A 20,000-nucleotide genomic window follows, 5' to 3' on the forward strand; every position below is an offset into this window, starting at 1 on the left:
TCGATACGCTTTGAATGAATTCAATTATTCATACGAATATGCAGTTTTACCTAAATGCGGGCTGAGAATAATTTTATATGTATATACTAGACTTTTTAGCGCGTGAAAACTGGACGGGCAAAAGTTATTCCTTGTTAATTTAAAATGTATGCTTTATGCCAAATTGGTGGTTGAATGTGGTAAAATCTGTGCTCATGTTTGCATTTAATACCTATTAATTCTTATTAATCCGTAACTATTCATCTAACGAATACCATAATACTTGGTTCGCTGTACCTTATCACAATAGTCTATATAAAATTTCAGTTAAATTGACTTAATAGTTTTCGAGAAAAAGTAGAACGAACAGACAGACAAATGGAAATATGATATAGATTAAAAAAAAACTTACGTAAAATTATTATATTACATATATACGGTATAATCGCGTTGGCACACCGGTTCTCATTACATCGTCGAAGTCTGGTCACAACCAGATGGCTATGTAGGAATACCAGGTGCTGTATGTAGGAGTACTTGGACACCTCTTTGAATAGAATTGCAAAAAACCTAACGTCACTATCTTCCTTGACGATGATATACAAGTGACTGGGGACCTGCAGAGGAAGCCGGTTCAATCTGCCAAAGGTAAGTTCAACTTCGGTACAGAGTCCGAGGGAATTCCATATCGTTGAGAAGATAGATGATTTGTTTTGCCAATGGTGGAAGATGGATGGGCGTCATATTGTTATAGTTCTCTTATCGACAGGTGTATAAGTCGTGAAGCTAGGTTGTTGAATGTCTATGGAATATAATCACTCGGACGCCGAGGTTTATTTAAAAGGACAGTCACAGAAAACATCGGGGTGAAAAAAAAACTTGTATACGCGTGAGACAGAGGAGGTGAGGGAGAAAGAGAGAGGGGGAGATACACACACACATACACACACACACACACACGCACACACACACACATATATATTGAGAAAGATTGGGAGAGAGATTGGAGGGGAGAAAGAGGGAGAGAGGGGGAACAATGGGGCATTAATTTCTACTCAGGCCGCTTGTGCGTGTACGCGCATATGTGTCAAGTAACCCTGTCATATGAGTGAAAATGAAAAAGAAAGAACTGTTGAAGGAAACCATTTAAAACGTTTAGAGAACGCTAAGAATTATATGTCAAGACTCCATCCCTCCAAAATGAATTCGAAAATAGTTCCTTACAACTGTTGGTGTTTTTTCTTTAGGTCATCAGAAATGGTAATAATTATTCATATATGAAAGCTTATGGTACTTTTACAGAGTTTGAACTGAACGGGTTTTTTTTTTTACCCTAATCCAATCCTAATCATAAAATAATCCTATTCTAAGTTTTAGGTTTAGTTCAGTAAAAATCGGTGTGGTTAGGTTCAAATTTTGTAGAAGCACAACATTAAATTAATGACTTAATTCTATTATTCATATATTAGTGCGAACACACGTGGGGCATATTTTTGAACAAGGATATACACTTGTAAATTGCATATTATGCAAGGAATTGAATTGTATATTGGCAAAATTAGAGTACAGTACGCCCCTGGGATACGATGACCCTAGTATTTTTCAGGTTACGATGTGGAATATAATATTTTTCTGGACCCTGGTTACGGTATTTGCTCCACCTTACGGTGTTATTTATAATGTTATTTAATTATATACATGTCTATTATATACTGTAGTGTATTTTGTTACTAATTTTAATGCCGTATCCCGGGGTTTTCCTGTAGTAGGCTTTATGGTTCCAATACAATGATAAAAAAAAAAGAAATATGACAATTTGCAAATCCGAATCCAGGCTTGGTATATCAGCTTAAATGCTATCTAGGAGAAATTTATAAAATTTTACAAGGCAAACATATGTTACATTAATGTATTTTTTTTTGACAAGTGTATACAGGCAAATTACATATACTATAAGGAATTGCGTTGCATGTTGGCAAAATCGATTGCTTTTATATAAAGAAAACGCTTTCTTGATTTTATTGATTTGAACAAAAATAGAGGAGCTGCATTTCTATTTCATATTCATATGCGTGATTTGTCTTCGTTTTATAGTTCATTTTATTCGACAGAAATAAGACCGGATGCACATATGGCAATGGCGGAAGATAAGTCTGCGTCTTGTCTTATTAAGTTCAGATTAATTAACATGCGTTCTTACGAAAGTTACATATATAACCTTCGTGTATATATATATATATATATATATATATATATATATATATATATATATATATATATATATATATATATATATATATATATATATATATATATACGAAGGTTATATATGTAACTTTCTTCCAAATAATAATATATATACATATCGTTCTTCCAAATAATAATAGCCATTTCTGTAAGGTCTGACGAGGCTGCTGGATCGTAAATATGGTCCGGCAACCGAAACATATGTAACTAAACAGATAAAACGGTAATAAAAAATAAAACGCATATTTGCTCTGCAATAGCATCAAGCACTCTCTTCAGGTTTTACTAATTACCATTTTTACCAAAAAAAAAAAAAAAAAAAAAATATATATATATATATATATATATATATATATATATATATAATTATTTACTATAATAATTATTAAATACCTACAGACACTAGTGTTTCATCCTTTCGGGAATCACCACTGCAGGGTGTCACGATTAACACCAGTCTATAGATTCGAATTCGGTGAGAAAAACCATCTCTGGCTTCATTAGCAAGGGCATACTCCATTCGACTACCGTTAACCGCGAGAAATGCTGTTGAATTTTAAACATTTATTATTTAAATGTTTTTAAACGTCTGTCAGGGTGATCTAATCATTATATGATGATCTACACATAAGAACTAAATTGACCGACTTTAATTCAACTGAAAATGCTCAACGATAAGAAACAAGTTTCTTAAAGTGGCTGATATAATTATTTACTAGATTAATTATTAAATACCTACAGACACTAGTGTTTCATCCTTTATATATATATATATATATATATATATATATATATATATATATATATATATATATATAAGAGAGAATAAATAATAAAGTTATATTCCAAAATTCATGATGTTGAACATCTTATAATTTATTCCTTTAATTCAGTTGACTTATACAATCCTTGACAGTATATTTTGTAGCGCAAAATCAATCACTTAATTATTATGTCAATCAGTGAATCTATTATGCCCTTAACTCATCAGAAGAAATAGCAATAATCAATCCGTCAAAAGGAAATGAAGTGTGATTTGACATGATTAAAATCCGAACATTGGAAGAGAAGCTGCAAATACCTTTGTTTTTCCATTACGCATTATTGAATTTTTATCAAACAAAGTCATTAAACCCAACTATTCGTACTAACAATTTTAATTAATTTATGAATCTTCTACCAAAATGTTCTATTTAATAATTAGTAAATTTATTAATGCTAATTTGTGTATACATACTTATGAAAATAATATAAAAAAATTATAAACTATTATACATGTTTGTATATACAAAAATAAACTAAGCTAAAAAAAAAAGCAAGAAAAAAAAAACGGTTGTGCATTTTGGGAAATGATATACAAATTACCGTATGATGCGATGCTCTTTGTGTAAACAAATTGAGTTTAGGTACTTTGGACAATGTCAAAATGTCATTGCTAATTCACTGCATTACAGTGCAACGGTTAGAAGCTCCGACTATCGTTTGGGCGATCGGGTTTCGATCCTGGCTTGAGGTAGTTGCTTGTCTAGCCGCACAGTTAAACTGTATGTGGATAACTATATATATATATTTATATATATATATATATATATATATATATATATATATATATATATATATATATATATATATATATTAAATGGATTAATCCTAATCTTATAAATACAAGACTGATAAATTAAAAAAATGTATCCATTTTAAATGTGGAAATTAATGAATCGCACAGGTAAGAAATTCATTTTTATAGTATGAAAAGGTTAGTAATTGCAATTAAGAATAGGAAATTGGATCAAATGTTTGTAACATGTCTTCTTCCTAAGATTAAGGGTGGTGGTGTTTGATCAACACTGCTGGGGAGCCATGATGTAATATACTGTTTTCCCGAAACAGTGTTTCATGGTAAACAACTGATGATTCCTTGAAAAATAAATTATTGGTATTATAGTAAATTCGAGAGCGAGTTGATGCAGTGATTGCAGGTGATTAAATGACTTACTGACTAGATGGTTTTCTAACGAATGATAAAAAAATATTTTTTTTTATAGTTTTAAAGGTTAAAAACTTCAAAGACTATATATATATATATATATATATATATATATATATATATATGTGTGTGTGTGTGTGTGTGTGTGTGTGTGTGTGTGTGTGTGTGTAAAGTACGGAGTGTGTCGAGTTCGATTCAAGTTCGATCCACAGAAACACTTTTAAACAAGCCCACACTTGACCTAATATCACACTTTCCTGGAGAGGCGCTAAATAAGATATGTATAGTCGAAAATTTCTTTTATTTACGAAAAAAAAGCCAGTGGAAAAAAAAACAAGCCAATAAAAGGAATTCCATTTTGTTCTTAAACATTTAAAACACGTTAATGTTTATAACGATATTATTTCTACCGTGGGCAAATTAGCCTTTCCCTTTATTCGCTTTTCAGATTCGAGTCTGCCTCATGGTTATTTTTTTGTTTTCGGTAGCCCCGGCACGCGCTGATATTTTTATTGAAACAAAAGTTGTTTTGATTTAGCTTTTAAAATTTTATTTTTATTTTTTATTTTTTTTTTTGGCGGGGGCGGGGGTCCAGCGCGCGAGCAACAATAAGTGCTCAATATCTGGAGAAAAGATTCTTCTCTTTGTATCCATTCTGCCGAAATAACTGGTGGAGAGGGTATCATGCACTTCTTTTTTGGGGCGATTACATTTACATGTTTTTATCCGTTCTTTTATTTTGGAAATTGTTGTGGGGGTATCGACGTTGCTCACGATGAAAATGATTAATATTCTTAGTACAGCAGGTTTGTTCCAAACAAAACTTCATGTCGACCCGAGCATCGCCGGGTATCCATGCTAGTAAATATATATATATATATATATATATATATATATATATATATATACACAAATACTTATTTAAGAAGCTCAATGTAATTACAAAGCAATATAATAAATGAATGAAAATGTCTATATTCCAAAGTTCATGATATTGACCATCTTACAATTTATTCCTTGAATTCAGTTGAAGAATTGTAAATATCAACTGAGTTCAAAGAACAAATTGTAAGATGGTCGTGTTATTTGTTTTTGTTTTGCGATACTTTTTGAATGAATTCAATTATTCATACGAAAGTGTATTTTTATCTAAATAATTTTCCCTTTGACCAATTTGGTACCCCCCATTGGGGAGCGGCATATGTACTGCTAAAATGTAATTATCCACTGACGCGTGTTTCGTCTTCTACGACTCATAAGAGATTAAGCCACTCTGATGAGCCGTAGACGACAAAGCACGTGCCAGTGGATAATTATATATCAACAATATATATATATATATATATATATATATATATATATATATATATATTAAATGGAGGATGAGGAAGAAAAGTTATATATAAAAGCTTTATTATATCATTAGAACAATAAGGAAAAGTTAAGGGGGAAATTAAGAACTAAAACCCCTTTAAGCCATAACATTTCGAAGCTTAAACTTCTCATCAGAAGAGGAGAAGGTCCAGAAATATACAAAATGAAAATGTGAAAAAACTTGCTTAATGAAATCAAGATATGAAATGAAAATGAAGAAATAGGATAATAATAATTTTAATCACATAATTTTGGTGATGGCTAAGAGAGGTAAAATATGAAAGTAAACAATATTTGCCTCCGCTAACACGTTTCATATACCCTTAGACTCCAACCATGACCTTAACACGTTTCATATACCCTTAGACTCCAACCATGACGTTAACACGTTTCATATACCCTTAGACTCCAACCATGACGTTAACACGTTTCATATACCCTTAGACTCCAACCATGACGTTAACACGTTTCATATACCCTTAGACTCCAACCATGACGTTAACACGTTTCATATACCCTTAGACTCTAACCATGACCTTAACACGTTTCATATACCCTTAGACTCCAACCATGACGTTAACACGTTTCATATACCCTTAGACTCCAATCATGACGTTAACACGTTTCATATACCCTTAGACTCCAACCATGACGTTAACACGTTTCATATACCCTTAGACTCCAACCATGACGTTAACACGTTTCATATACCCTTAGACTCCAACCATGACGTTAACACGTTTCATATACCCTTAGACTCCAACCATGACGTTAACACGTTTCATATACCCTTAGACTCAAACCATAACCTTAACACGTTTCATATACCCTTAGACTCCAACCATGACGTTAACACGTTTCATATACCCTTAGACTCCAACCATGACCTTAACACATTTCATATACCCTTAGACTCAAACCATAACCTTAACACGTTTCATATACCCTTAGACTCCAACCATGACGTTAACACGTTTCATATACCCTTAGACTCCAACCATAACCTTGACACGTTTCATATACCCTTAGACTCTAACCATGACCTTAACACGTTTCATATACCCTTAGACTCCAACCAACCCCTTGACACGTTTCATATATCCTTAGACACCAACCATAACCTTAACACGTTTCATATACCCTTAGACTCCAACCATAACCTTAACACGTTTCATATATCCTTAGACTCTAACCATAACCTTAACACGTTTCATATACCCTTAGACTCCAACCATAACCTTAACACGTTTCATATACCCTTAGACTCCAACCATAACCTTAACACGTTTCATATACCCTTAGACTCCAACCATAACCTTAACACGTTTCATATACCCTTAGACTCCAACCATGACGTTAACACGTTTCATATACCCTTAGACTCCAACCATAACCTTGACACGTTTCATATACTCTTAGACTCTAACAATAACCTTAACACGTTTCATATACCCTTAGACTCTAACCATAACCTTAACACGTTTCATATACCCTTAGACTCCAACCATAACCTTGACACGTTTCATATACCCTTAGACTCCAACCATAACCTTAACACGTTTCATATACTCTTAGACTCTAACAATAACCTTAACACGTTTCATATACCCTTAGACTCTAACCATAACCTTAACACGTTTCATATACCCTTAGACTCCAACCATAACCTTAACGCGTTTCATATACCCTTAGACTCCAACCATAACCTTAACACGTTTCATATACCCTTAGACTCTAACCATAACCTTAACACGTTTCATATACCCTTAGACTCCAACCATAACCTTAACACGTTTCATATACCCTTAGACTCTAACCATAACCTTAACACGTTTCATATACCCTTAGACTCCAACCATAACCTTAACACGTTTCATATACCCTTAGACTCCAACCATAACCTTAACACATTTCATATACCCTTAGACTCTAACCATAACCTTAACAAGTTTCATATACCCTTAGACTCCAACCATAACCTTAACACGTTTCATATACCCTTAGACTCTAACCATAACCTTAACACGTTTCATATACCCTTAGACTCTAACCACAACCTTAACACATTTCATATACCCTTAGACTCTAACCACAACCTTAACACGTTTCATATACCCTTAGACTCCAACCATAACCTTGACACGTTTCATATACCCTTAGACTCCAACCATAACCTTAACACGTTTCATATACCCTTAGACTCCAACCATAACCTTAACAAGTTTCATATACCCTTAGACTCCAACCATAACCTTAACACATTTCATATACCCTTAGACTCTAACCACAACCTTAACACGTTTCATATACCCTTAGACTCCAACCATAACCTTGACACGTTTCATATACCCTTAGACTCCAACCATAACCTTAACAAGTTTCATATACCCTTAGACTCCAACCATAACCTTAACACGTTTCATATACCCTTAGACTCTAACCACAACCTTAACACGTTTCATATACCCTTAGACTCCAACCATAACCTTAACGCGTTTCATATACCCTTAGACTCCAACCATAACCTTAACACGTTTCATATACCCTTAGACTCTAACCATAACCTTAACACGTTTCATATACCCTTAGACTCCAACCATAACCTTAACACGTTTCATATACCCTTAGACTCCAACCATAACCTTAACACGTTTCATATACCCTTAGACTCCAACCATAACCTTAACACGTTTCATATACCCTTAGACTCCAACCATAACCTTAACACGTTTCATATACTCTTAGACTCTAACAATAACCTTAACACGTTTCATATACCCTTAGACTCCAACCATAACCTTAACACGTTTCATATACCCTTAGACTCCAACCATAACCTTAACGCGTTTCATATACCCTTAGACTCCAACCATAACCTTAACACGTTTCATATACCCTTAGACTCTAACCATAACCTTGACACGTTTCATATACCCTTAGACTCTAACCATAACCTTGACACGTTTCATATACCCTTAGACTCCAACCATAACCTTAACACGTTTCATATACCCTTCGACTCCAACCATAACCTTGACACGTTTCATATACCCTTAGACTCCAACCATAACCTTGACACGTTTCATATACCCTTAGACTCTAACCATGACCTTAACACGTTTCATATACCCTTAGACTCCAACCATAACCTTAACACGTTTCATATACCCTTAGACTCTAACCATAACTTTTACACGTTTCATATACCCTTAGACTCCAACCATGACGTTAACACGTTTCATATACCCTTAGACTCCAACCATAACTTTAACACGTTTCATATACCCTTAGACTCCAACCATGACCTTAACACGTTTCATATACCCTTAGACTCCAACCATAACCTTGACATGTTTCATATACCCTTAGACTCCAACCATAACCTTGACACGTTTCATATACCCTTAGACTCTAACCATAACCTTAACACGTTTCATATACCCTTAGACTCCAACCATAACCTTAACACGTTTCATATACCCTTAGCCTCCAACCATAATCTTGACACGTTTCATATACCCTTAGACTCCAACCATAACCTTGACACGTTTCATATACCCTTAGACTCTAACCATGACCTTAACACGTTTCATATACCCTTAGGCTCCAACCATAACCTTGACACGTTTCATATACCCTTATATATATATATTAAATAAAAATGAAGAAATAGGATAATATGGTAAATAGTAATTAAATGTAGGTACAACATGTAAGGGTAAATAGGGAGAGTAGAATATATGTAGGTAAAAAAAATGTGAATATATTAACATTATTATTTGCTCCTCTTAATAGTGTTGAGCTTTCCTTATCTTGATATGTTTTACTTTGTTAAGGATTTACACTTTTAATTTCTAAATTTTAGTTTCTCATAACTCGAAATGAAACATTAATAATCTGGACATTTAGTGAATTAAAATAAAATTAAGAAAAATTCGTTTTCTAAAATACAAACTTTACTGTATTATATATATATATATATATATATATATATATATATATATATATATATATATATAGGGTAGAGATTGCGCAATAGTTGCTTTACAATTGCACGCACAGCCACCTTTACAGGTTGTATCCATCGTCTGTGAAGACGGAATGGAGGTCTTGAAATAGATTTATAAAACATTATATAACCACTTAGTTTTATGGTGAGGAGTATCGATCAATAATCAATAAATACTCGGTTGCGTGGTGTCATCGAAGAGTCACATAAAGACATGAAGATTATAATTGTAGATAAACATTATAAATATATATATATATTTATATCTATCTATCTATCTCTCTCTATATATATTTATATCTATCTCTCTCTCTCTCTCTCTCTCTCTCTCTATATATATATATATATATATATATATATATATATATTTATATCTATATATATTTATATATATATATATTTATATCTATATATATATATATATATTTATATCTATCTATCTATCTATATATATATATTTATATCTATCTATCTATCTATCTCTCTCTATATATATTTATATCTATATATATTTATATCTATCTATCTATATATATATATATATTTATATCTATCTATATATTTATATCGATCTATATATATATTTATATCTATCTATATATATATATTTATATCTATATATATCTATATTTATATCTATATAAATATATCTATATTTATATATATATATATTTATATATATATATATTTATATATATACCTATATTATATATATATATAAATATATATATATATATTTATATATATATATATATATATATTTATATATATATATATTTATATATATATATATATTTATATATATATATATATATATATTTATATATATATATATATATATATATATATATTTATATCTATATCGATCTGTTTTTATTTAAAAAAAACGAGGAAAATATGCCATTCGTCCATATCCACATTATCTATCTACGTACGGACGTACGTACGTAGATAGATAAGGTACCTACCTACCTACCAACCTTGTATCTCTATGTTTGTGAACACGTGTTTGTATACCCATACGTTATCATTTATTATTATTTATTTATTTTGACACTTTTGTGTATTACTGGCTTTAGGGAGACAATTTCAATTTTCATTTTTGAAGAATTCCGTTTAGGGGGGGGGGGGAGACAATTCAGAAAGACTTTGTCCGAAACTATCAAACAGCACTGTGCCTGATTTGCTCAGTGGGGAAGCAAATAAATACCCAGTTCGAGCGGAGAAACTATTAAAGTAAAGTAAAGCTTTCCGGCTGGTAGAATGAAGGGGTGGGATTTTGTTACTTGTCGCGTTAGTCGAAGGGTATTTACGTCGAGAGGGTACAAGTGCCACGAGTTATTCAGAGCACATGCCGTTAACCTATTTTGTAAAACAGGCACGGGGATGCAACAGCGATGGGATAGTGATTGGGTTTTGCTTGATAGAGCGGGTTTGATTTTTTTTTTTTTTTTGTTGAACCTTGTCTAAGAGGGAGGTAGTTTCAGTCATTGGCAGCAATGTTCTACGTATGAGTGAATAATGGCTTTGTAGAGATATACGATGCTTTCAGTCATAAATAATTTTCTAGCACGATAGAGATTTTATGCTTTTTAAAAAATTTTTTTTTAAAGAAAATCAAAATCGTTTTAGTGAAAGCAAGGCACATCTATTGATGATGCTTTGCTGTCGTGAATTCGAAAAAGCGTCATCTACAGGGTGGTCAAAAAGTCAGGTAACATTTTAAAGAAAAACGATATTAGCAATACACGTATATTTAAGTACCATACATTGAAATATAAAATGAAACAAACATGAAATATGTTTATTTTGTTAATTGTCGTCCATTTCTCTCTATCAATCGCTGGAAGCGATTAACCACTGATTGTGTAACACGTGTAATCATGTCAGCTGATATCCGCGCAATCTCCTCTTCAATAAATAACTTTAAAGACACTATTGTATCAGGCTTCTTGCCATAAACGCTATTCTTTTACATAGCCCCAAAGCCAGAAATCTGGAGGGGTAAGATCCGGAGATCTGGCTGGCCATTCAACTGGACCACGGCGACCAATCCATCGTTGTGGAAAAATTTCATCCAAGAAATAATATTAAACGAATAGAGATTATAATGGATCATATTGTTTTTTCTACCTTTAACATGTTACCTGACTTTTTGACCACCCTGTAGTTAGTTCCATACCGCCCACGTGTGTGTATGTGTATGTGCATATGTGTGTATGTCTATGTATGTGTGTATGTGTGTGCGTGTGTCTGTGTGTGTATGTCTGTGTGCGTATGTGTGTATGTCTGTGTGCGTGTGTGTATGTTCAGGCGTGCGTGCGTGTGCGTGTGTGTATGTTCAAGCCTGTGTATGTATATATGTCAGGTCATGTCATATGCTACTGGTACCATGTAACCCAGTACTACCTGCCTCATGGTCGGGTCACCGGCGACTAAACTGGTTCCCCCACCAGACTTGTTTGGTGAGGAGGGCGGCTAGTCTCCCTGAAGGATTAAAAACAAGACCTTCCAAAGGGCGAATGAACTCTTTTTCTGGGTCAACGGCCAACTACCACCGTGTATATTTGTGTGTGTGTATATGTGTATTGGGTAGAGAGGGCTCCCGTAAGCCGTGGTGAAGGCAACCTTTCTAGGAGAAGCAAATCTCTGATTTAAAAAAAAACATAAAGCGGAAGACCAGTACCCGCATTAAGCTGGTCTGCAGTTTAATTTGTTGCTGGCTATCTTGCTCTTGCTTGTTGCTGGATCTCAACATTTTGAACCGAGAGAGAGACTTAGCTGTCGTACAAAGCTAAGACTCTGTAACATCATATTTGTATAGATACTCCCTCAGGCATTTGGGCTCATGGATTTTAAATGTCTGAGGGAGTGGCACTCGTCTGACAAGACGTTGCAATCATCATCATCATGTATATATCTGTATGCGTGTGCGTGCGTATGTGTGTATGTCTGTGTGCGTATGTGTATGTGTGCGCGTGTGTGTCTGTATGCGTGCGTGTGTGTGTTCATGCCCGTGTATCTATATATGTGTATGTGTATACGTGCGTGTGTGTATGTGTGTGTGTGCGTATGTGTGTATGTCTGTGTGCGTGTGTGTATGTGTGCGCGTGTGTGTGTCTGTATGCGTGTGTTCATGCCTGTGTATCTATATATGTGTATGCGTGCGTGTGTATATGTGTGCATGTGTGTGTGTTTGTATGTATGTGTATGTGTGCGTATGCATGCATGTGTTTTGTGTGTGTGCGTATGTGCGCGCGTGTGTATTTTTCTTTCATTCAACTAATCTTGTATTCCTTTCCACGTCCTAAAATATCGATCGATCGATCGACAAACGACATACATTTCTCATTTCCTCTTTTCATCTTGGTGTGAAATCATTATAAATTGTAAACATCACCTTGATTGGGCGGCATCATTTGATTATCTGAACTATTTATTCCCATCTTGGATGTTATTTTTCACAAACGTTACGATCGACGTAACCTCCAACCTTCTTTTAAAGATGCATCTTTTCAAAATTCGGTCAGTTTATGTTAAAGTCGAAAATCTATCCGGAATTTCAAACTGAACCCGCTATTAAATCCATGGGAGTAGATTGTTCTTGTTACGTCAACCAAGGATGGAGTACTGCTGCCACATCTGGGCAGGAGTTGCTAAAAGCAGCCTATCCTGCCTTGACAGAGTACAAAATAGACTTCGTGGTTTAGTGGGGGAGTGCCCTTTTCTCTTCCCTGAAACCTCTCTCCCACAGGAGAGACGTTGCGAGCCTGTCTTTGTTTTATCGTTATTTCCATGGCAGGTGCTCGTCTGAGCTCGAATCCCTCGTCCTCCCTCCCCAATCTTTCACGAGAAACACCCGTCTGCCTGAAACTACTGTCAATAATTTTCCCCACTCTTTATCTGTGCCTAAATCCAAACGTAGATTCCATGAGCAAAGCTCCTTTCTTAAAACTGCACACCAGTGGAACTCTCTGCCGCTTGCCTTTTTCCCACCTGACTACAACTTTGACATCTTCAAGTCCAACATAAACAAACTCCTGACAAACCGCCCCTTAAGTAAGACACTCTATCAAAACCCCCAATACTAATGATTACTACAATACTATCTCATTGATTACTTTACACGCAATAACCCTTATCCCTGAGTGGCCTTCAGGCCTTGATAAGTGGTGACCCCCATGTAAAAAAAAAAAAAAAATCTCATTCTTCGCGAATTTAGATTTTTAAAAGCCGTTTAGCCTTTTTTTAAATTTCGCTTTTTAAAATAATCTCCGAAAAAAATCTCTTATGCTGTTGGTTTGTGATGCTTAAGTTTAAAATATATTTTTGGTTGGTCTGTCATACTTAAGTTTGAAATATTACTTTCATTTGTCTGCCACGTTTAAGTTTAAAATATCTTCTTCATTGGTCTGTTAAGTGTAATGCTAATATTCGTCTGCTCAGTACGTGCAAAATGAATAGCCGATGCTCAAAATGTGTAGACATTTTGACCCCTCCCTTTACTTAAAAATTCACCAAAAATCAGAAAATTAGCCAATTTTAATGAAATTTTCAGTATATATCAAATAATGGTCACTGAATATGATAAGCCCTTTATTTTTATTCGAATCTTGGTGGAAATGTATTATTTTTTTAAACAAAATTACCTTTAATAAAGTTATGGTTTTCAGTAGTAAAATAAAAATGAATGATTTCTCATATTTTCCTTGCCTGAATGAATGTGCAACTTTGGGCGCAACAGAATTTTTTATATAATCTTCAAAAACAAACAAAAAAAAATGTTGTTGTTTTTTTTTTAATTCAAAAGCAAGAACACGGAAAAATAATTAATTTAAAAATGGTAAAAAATTATACAAACGTTCACGATAGGAATGTACTTTGCACGACTGGGGGGGGGGGACAACACACCTTACCTCCTCCCAACTACCTGACGTCATTTTCAGGCAGCCTTTTGACTTTCCGACATATTGGGCTTCCGTAGAATCCATTTTTAGACGACTTCGTTTTGTTTTGGTTTGTGCAAAACCAAAATCTTTCTTTTGGAGGCATTAAGCTATTTTTTGTACAAACAAGGTTTGTTTGTTTGTTTGTTTTTTGTTTGTTTTTTGTGTTTTTTTTTTAAATTTAATTTAATATCTTAGGACTTTACTTTACTAATTATCATTGAAATAGACCCAGAAAACTAATATTCATCTTTCAAATTTGTCAGCTTCCGAATGTCGCCGTGAAAACATTTTTCATTATAACTTTTTTTTTTTTTTTTTTCACGTGTACAAATATTTTTTCACTTTGGAAATTAACTTTAGTCTCTAATCTTTCAAATACAATTAAAAACGTAGTCGGAAACTCACAAAAAATATTATGATAAACCGGCTTTCAAAACTATGATTCCCTATTTTTATCCGCCATTATTACCCGTACTTTTTGTCTGACAATCATAAATGCGCTATAACCACGTTGACACATTGACACAGAGTTAAAGCTACGTTTCAGCTTGGCCAGTCCTCCTACACGGGTTAACATTTTAGGAAGACCGACAAAACGACAAAATCAATCGTGTAAAAATAAATAATAAATAAAACTGAACGCGTGTTGATATGCTGTAAAAAATTTAAAAAAAACAAAACAAAAAAAAAAACGACGCAACAACGACCACCAGTCACACCAGCATCAGAACAACAACAACAACGACGACAACAACAACAACTGTTATACTTAAACCGAAAATAGCATATAATTGTTAAACGCGCAGATATATTCGCTTTCGATTTCAGATAAGTACCTATTTACAATGCCTCCCCAAGGGACAGAGTTAGACACCAGGGTCGTTAAAAGGTACAGAAATAAAAAAATAAAAATTGTCTCAGTCGTGAAGGACTGCTCTTCCACCGAAAGAGGACAAGAAATGGAAGTGAAGCATCTGAAGAACAGATACTACACTTTGATGTTGGCCAAAAGGCTAAAGTAGAAAATGATATTTCTCGGACCATTCGTTCAAGGAAACAAAGACGTAGACTCTTCGTTAAAATCTAGCAACCACACGTTGTTGTCATAAAACGTAGATTCCGTCTTGCTTAACGCACGCACCTCCCACACTCCGACTTCATCGACTTGTCGACGTGAAGCGACTATCTTAGACACGAAACAGAAGCTACGGAACCTATTCGTGGTGAACTAAAACACACACACACACACACACGCACACACACACACACACACACACACACACACACACACACACACACACACACACACACACACACACGCACGAGCGCATGTATATTCATATACCAGGTTAAAGGTATTCGAGAGTGATAACTAATGAATTTAACGCGGTTATTAAGAGTGCTCAATAAAAAAGAGCAAGATATATCTTTTGAACGAATTTACGAGTACATGGTCGCCACATTGAACATGCTAAGGTAAGGTCTCGAACAAATGTTCGGTTAAAACCAGAAGTCCTCGTCGGGCGACTTAATAAATGGTTACTTTCCACAGAAGAAACCAGTCCTATATCTATAATATAAAGCTGTGTGTGTGTGGTCACGATATGCTCCTATATGGCTGACTATTTAAAAAAAAAAAAACTGAATACATATAATGATAGAAGATGTATCGAGACACAGGAATGGGTATGTTTGATCTGGCAGAACGGTGGTTCATTAAAATTGTTGGGTCTGCGTTCGCGCCTGGTCCACAAAGTATGGAAATAAAAAAAAAAAAAAAAAAAAACGTTTACAAGTGTTTTTGATATAGATATACATAAGAATACTTTGATAAGTATGTTTTAACTTAAATAGGGATGGTATAATAAAATTGTGGGGTCTGCGTTCGCGCCTGGCCTCCATAGAATGGAAATAGGCACAAACTTTAATAAAGACTTTTCATATCTATCTGCGTAAGTATACTTTCATAATTATGTTTCAGTTTGAAAAAATATGGTATAATAAAATGATGGGGTGTTCGTTCGCGCCTGACCTCCATAGAATGGAAATATGTCACAAAGTTTAACAAGGTTTGTTAATATAGATCCACAGAATATTGTGATAAGTGTGCCAGTGTGAACAGTTATGGTATGATAAATTATTGGGTTTATCTATTTTATTTTTACTTTCATCATATTTTGCTTTGGTTTTGATAACCCCAAATTCGAAGCTATCTCTTTACAACCCTTCCTTTTCATAACCTATCATACTTTCATAAATCAGAGCCCATTTTCTGTAGGCTGCTTTTGAGCCCAGTCAACGACGAGTACTTTTGCTAGTATATATATATATATATATATATATATATATATATATATATATATATATATATATATATATATATATATATACGTGTGTGTGTGTTTGTGTGTGTGTGTGTGCAAATTTAATCGCGCAAATAATTGATTCGACCACTCATCGATACCTCCGGTTTCGCGGAAACATGGGAAATCTAGCCCGTTAGCTCAAAGAATATCGAGCGTCGCCGTTCTTCAGCCGATTACATGAAAGTGGTTCTTCAACATGTTGAATAATCGCGAAACCGCACATATTGATGGACGATCGAATTAGTGTGTAGTACCGTTCTAATAAAATATTATGCTACGTAGAGCACTCTGATAATAATTCAACACACGCGCGTGTGTGCGTTAGAGTAAGAGAGAGAGAGAGAGAGAGAGAGAGAGAGAGAGAGAGAGAAAGAAAGAAAGTTTACGGGGATAGTTTTATATTTACGGTGACTTACTATTAAGATTATTATGCAATGAAGTTACAATACTTTTATTTAAATTTTCTTTATATATATATATGTATGAGTAGGAATTCAGTTGATCACAAAGCCCATATATCGCAATTTAAACTAATTTATTACGGTATTAAGTCCAATTATGGTAATATTTCTTTCATTTTTTTTTTTACAATAATATAATATAAAATACAATATAAAACAATTTAAAATAAAATAAGGTACTTCTACAGTTTTTCGCCGAAAATGGAAACGCCATATTTTTTGCGGGCACCTGTTGTGAAATTCAGAGGGAGAAATCAGTATTTTAAACTCTGACCGAAGTCAGAAATAAATAAAAAAAAAAATTACAAAATTGTTTTATTAAAATTATATTTTCTTACGCGGACTTTCCAATAAATGTCTATTTTGATAAATTTTTATACAATAAATGTTTTGGTTTTCAAACGGCGCTCGCCCAGTTTAAATAATTAGGAATTTTCTGTTTTTAATAATTGTTTTCATTTTCTGTTTTTAATAATTGTTTTCATTTTCTGTTTTTAATAATTTTTTCCATTTTCTGTTTTTAATAATTTTTTTTCATTTTCTGTTTTTAATAATTTTTTCATTTTCTGTTTTTAATAATTTTTTCATTTTCTGTTTTTAATAATTTTTTCATTTTCTGTTTTTAATAATTTTTTTCATTTTCTGTTTTTAATAATTTTTTTTCATTTTCTGTTTTTAATAATTTTTTTTCATTTTCTGTTTTTAATAAATTTTTTCATTTTCTGTTTTTAATAATTTTTTTCATTTTCTGTTTTTAATAATCTTTTTCATTTTCTGTTTTTAATAATAAAAATATATTTACGTTTCATGAAAAGTTTTCTCGTTTTCATTAGTTAAATCGAAACATTTCCAATTAAACAATTATTGATATATGTTCTCTTTCGCTTTATTTATTTTATTTTTTTTTCATAGTTCTTTCCGGAAGAAATTAGTATCTATTTTTTTTTTTTCTACTTCGGTAATAGTTTAAAATACTGATTTCTCCCTCTAATTCTAATGACAAGTGCCCGAAAAAAAATGGCGTCTCCATTCTCGGCGATAAACTGTAGAAGTACCTAAAATAATATAACATCTTGTGTAAAAGATGGCGTTTTATTTTGTTTCTATTTTAGTTAAAATTTGGGTGCTGATTTATTAGAGCGGAACCGATTTGGAAGATGAATTTGTGTTTACTTCAAACTTATGAAAGACATATTTTTGGAAACCTCAGAAAAACTTAAATTTAGAAATGAAGTTTTTTTTGTAAATAATTAAACACCACTTTTCATTCGTTTCAGTAGTTATTGTTAACAATTCAATTGCATTCATTTAGTCTTGTTAGCATGCTTTTTGGTGCTAATGTATTAGAGCGGTACCATTTTTCAATTTGGTACCGCTCTTTTAAATTAGCACCATAATTTGGAAATTAACATTAATAGGAATGTAAAAAAAAAGAAGAAAAAAAATTCTAAGAATACAAATGATGGTAGTTCTACAGAATTTGAATCGAAACAAATCGACTTTTATCAAAGCAAAACGTAAAACTTAGTTTAGGGTCAGCTTATGGTTACTTTGGGATTATAATCGCATTGATACCCACTGTACGGATGCCTACACGTGGAATATTTGTGGCAAGAGTTGCGCAATCTCCAGCTACACCTCTCCTGAGTCATCGTTGTTAAATACCAGTAGCAAGTGGAGTTTCAGGATGAGATAATCTGAGAACATATACAGACAGCGCCTAGAATTCCCAAACGGTCACCCATCTGGTATTAGCCAGGCTCAACGTTGCTTAACTTCGGTGATCTGACGGGAACCGGTGTGTCAAATTACTGAAGTTAAGCAATGCTGAGACTGGCCAGTACCAATGAGTGACCATTATGGAAGACCAAAGGCTGTATGAAGCTCTGTCGAGACCTACCTGAAAAAACAAAAAAACAAAACGCCATCTTTCCTGACCGGCATATACATGTGACTGAAGATTGTGTATGAATTTGATATTATTTAGACACTTTCTCCTTCGGGGAAATCCGGTTCAACCCGTCGAGAGTTAATGCTGCTGGCGCTGGCTTAATTTAGGATTAGAGTAGCGACGGGGTAAAAAAAAAAAAAAAAAAAAAATATTGGGTCCAAATTCTGTAAAAAGTTAAAAGGTACAAAAATTGTCAGTTGGGGTGCACAAAATAATCGTTATTAAATCCAACAGCAGATACCAGCGAGCTCAAACGTAATTGAAACGTAATTTCTTGAGGATAAAGTCGACAGATCGACGTTTTAAAAATATGTCGTTTTAAGAAAAAAAAAAAAAAAAAAAAAAAATTACGTACTCAATTGTCATGTCGAAAATAGTAATATATCCAAAAATTACGAAAATTCATCGAGTAGACCAACTTGTTTTTAGTAACATAAACTCTATTGTTATATAGGCTACAAATGTTAGTCGCCATTAAAATGTAATGTAAAATATACGTTCAGAGTTATGCCCCCTGTGTGTTAACTCTTCATCGTCTAATTCAAAGCATCTAAGAAAAATGCAATTTTCCCTAATTTTCCGTAAAAATTACTTTAACCTATAAATAACTTTCTCCTCGATGAATTTTCTTAATTTTTGGATATATTACAATTTTCGACATGCCACTTAAGCACGTG

General features: G+C 33.4%; 1 protein-coding gene across 1 annotated transcript in view; it reads right to left on the minus strand.

Annotated features, from left to right (window-relative positions):
• Window positions 1-20,000, minus strand: part of LOC145247943 (uncharacterized) — a 211,300-nt gene that overhangs the window by 190,100 nt on the left and 1,200 nt on the right. The window lies entirely within an intron of this gene.

The sequence above is a fragment of the Euprymna scolopes genome, chromosome 26 (genome assembly GCF_053919585.1).
Source record: "Euprymna scolopes isolate OS-2025 chromosome 26, ASM5391958v1, whole genome shotgun sequence".
NCBI lineage: Eukaryota > Metazoa > Mollusca > Cephalopoda > Sepiida > Sepiolidae > Euprymna > Euprymna scolopes.